We start from the raw sequence: 3,555 nt of genomic DNA on the forward strand, positions 1-3,555 counted from the left end.
CACTCTGATTTTGAGAAAAGAGCACTCATCTACTCTACTCTGATTCCTAGAGTGCCAGAAAAGAGAGCTTGCTCAGGACAAAGAACCTTCCTTCCTACACACATGAGCCATATATTATTCAACTGTCCTTAAAATACTGACAAGCACAGTTTTTTTGTGGTCCTATGTGAAAGAGTTGTTTTCTGGTAAGGAAAGTCACTGTTGCCTTCCCATTGCCAAACACAGGGCAAATAGCATTCGAGTCTGTTCCCAGAAAGTGCAGTGTATTGGACTGAAGAGAAGCTACTGTTCTTGTCACTTTCCTAACCAGAGTTGAACTAAATATGGACTATGTGTGTAGGAAGCAGAGTTCTTTGGTTCTAAGAATGCTCAATGTAATGGCCTTATAGGAAACACAGGAGAGTAGAAGAGTGCTGTTTTCTCAAAAGCAGAGTGTGTTTTTGTAAGGTGAGCTGGTGTTTGTTTCCCTTTCATAAACAGAGTTGAATCACATGCAGATTTTGATCCTATGAGCGAGAGTTGTTTTCTGGTAAGGAAAATCACTATTGCGCTCACATTGCCATACACAGTGTAAATAGCACTCGTGTCTGTTCCCAGCAAGTACAGTGTATTGGACTGAAGAGAAGCTACTCTTCTTGCCAGTGGCCTAAACAGAGTTGAACTAAATATGGGCCGTGTGTGTAGGAAGCACAGTTCTTTTGTTTTGAGCAAGCTCACTGTTCTGGCCCTATAGGAAACACAGTAGAGTAGAAGAGTGCTCTTTTCTCAAAAGCAGAGTGTGTTTCTACTGAAGCGAGCTAATGTTTGTTTTACGTTCATAAACGGAGTTGAATCCCATGCAGTTTCTGGTCCTACGAGCAAGTGTTGGTTTCATGTAAGGAAAGTCACTATTGCGCTCCCATTGCCATACACAGTGCAAATAGCACTCGTGTATGTTCCCAGCTTTGTCAGTGTATTGGACGGAAGAGAAACTACTGCTCTTTTCAGTTTCCTAAACAGAGTTGAACTAGATATGGCCTGGGTGTGTAGGAAGCACAGTTCTTTTGTTCTGTGGAAGGTCACACTTCTGGCCATATAGGAAACACAGAGGAGTAGATGAGTGCTGTTTTTTGAAAAGCAGAGTGTGTTTCTTGTAAGGCGAGCTAGTGTTTGTTTCCCATTTATAAACAAAGTAGAATTACATGCATTTTCTTGTCCTATGAGCAAGAGTTGTTTTCTGGTAAAGAAAGTCACTATTGCGCTCCCATTGCCACACACAATGAAAATAGCCCTCCTGTCTGTTCCCAGAAACTACAGTGCATTGGACTGAAGAGAATCTACTGTTCTTGTCAGTTTCCTAAGCAGAGTTGAACAAGATATGACCCGTGTATTTAGTAAGCACAATTCTTTTGTTTTGAGCAATCTCACAGTTTTGGCCCTATAGGAAACACAGTAGAGTACAAGAGTGCTCTTTTCTCTAAAGCAGAGTGTGTTTCGTGTAAGGGAAGCTAGTATTTGTTTCCCATTCATAAACGGAGTTGAATCACATGCAGATTCTGGTCCTAAGAGCAAGAGTTTTTTTCTGGTAATGAAAGTTACTGTTGTGCTCCCTTTGTCATTCACAGTGCAAATAGCACTAACATATGTTCCCAGAAAGTACAGTGTATTGGACTGAAGAGAAGCTACTGTTCTTGTCATTTCCTAAGCAGAGTTAAACTAGATATGGCCCATGTGTGTAGGAAGCACAGTTTTTTTTTTCTGAACAGCTCACTCTTCTGGCCATATAGGAAACACAGTAGAATAGAAGAGTGCTCTTTTCAAAAAAGCGAAGTGTGTTTCTTGTAAGGCAAGCTAATGTTTGTTTCCCATTCATAAACGGAGTTGAATTCCATGCAGTTTCTGGTCCTATGAACAAGAGTTGTTTTCTGGAAAGGAAAGTCACTATTGCACTCCCATTGCCATACACAGTATTAATAGGACTCGCGTATGTTCCCAGCAAGTGCAGTGTATGAATGAAAAGAAGCTACTGTTCTTGTCAGTGTCCTAAGCAGAGTTGAACTTGATATGGCCCGAGTGTTCAAGAAGCACAGTTCTTTTGTTCTGACCAAGCATACTATTCTGGCCCTATAGGAAACACAGTTGAGTAGAAAAGTGCTCTTTTCTCAAAAGCAGAGAGTGTTTATTGTAAGGTGAGCTAGTGTTCGTTTCCCCTTCATAAACGGAGTTTAATCACAAACAGTTTTTGGTCCTACGAGCGAGAGTTGTGTTCTGGTAAGGAAAGTCACTATTTCGCTCCCATTGCCATTCACAGTACAAATAGCACTCGTGTCTGTTCCCAGCAAGTACAGTGTATTGTACTGAAGACAAGCTACTTTTCTTGTAAGATTCCAAAGCAGAGTTGAACTGTATATGGCCCGTGAGTGTAGAAATCACAGTTGTTTTTTTCTGAGCAAGCTGACTGTTCTGGCCCTATAAGAAACACAGTAGAGTAGAAGTGTGCTCGTTTCTCAAAAGCAGAGTGTGTTCTTGTAAGGCGAGCTAGTGTTTGTTTCCTATTCATAAACGGATTTGATCACATACATTTTCTGGTCCTACGAGTAAGACTTATTTTCTGGAAAGGAAAGTCACTAATGCGCTCCCATTGCCATACACAGTGCAAATAGACTTCGCATTTCTTCCCTGGAAATACAGGGTATTGGACTGAAGAGAAGCTACTGTTCTTGTCAATGTCCTAAGCAGAGTTGAACTTGATATGGCCCGAGTGTTTAAGAAGCAAAGTTCTTATGTTCTGACCAAGCATACTGTTCTGGCCCTATAGGAAACACAGTTGAGTAGAAAAGTGCTCTTTTCTCAAAAGCAGAGAGTGTTTATTGTAAGGCGAGCTAGTGTTTGATTCCCATTCATAAACGGTGTTGAATCAAATGCCCTTTCTGGTCGTACGAGCAAGAGATTTTTTCTCGAATGGAAAGTCACTATTATGTTCCCCTTGCCAGAAACAGTACAAATAGCAATCTTGTCTGTTCACAGCAAGTACAGTGTATTGGACTGAAAAGAAGCTACCGTTCTTGTTAGTTTCCTAAGCAAAGTTGACCTAGATATTACCCGTGTTTGTAGGAAGCACAATTCTTTTGTTCTCAGCAGGCTCACTTTTCGGGCCCTATAGGAAACATAGTAGAGTAGAAGAGTGCGCTTTTCTCAAAAGCAGAATGTGTTTCTGGTAAGGCAAGCTAGTGCTTGTTTTTCATTATTAAACGGAGTTAAATCACATGCAGTTTCTAGTCCTATGAGCAAGAGTTGTTTTCTGGTAAGGAAAGTCACTATTGCACTCCCATTGCCATACAAAGTGCAAATAGCACTCGTGTCTGTTCCCAGCAAGTATAGTGTGTTGGCCTGAAGAGAAGCTCCTGTTCTTGTTAGTTTCCTAAGCAGAGTTGAACTAGATATTTCCGTGTTTGTAGGAAGCACAGTTCTTTTGTTCTCAGCAAGCTCACTTTTATGGCCCTATGGAAACGCAGTAGAGAATGATACTGGTCTTTCTCAAAAGCAGAGTGTGTTTCTTGTAAGGCGAGCTAGTGT

This window comes from Peromyscus eremicus, unplaced genomic scaffold (genome assembly GCF_949786415.1).
Source record: "Peromyscus eremicus unplaced genomic scaffold, PerEre_H2_v1 PerEre#2#unplaced_32, whole genome shotgun sequence".
Taxonomy (NCBI): domain Eukaryota; kingdom Metazoa; phylum Chordata; class Mammalia; order Rodentia; family Cricetidae; genus Peromyscus; species Peromyscus eremicus.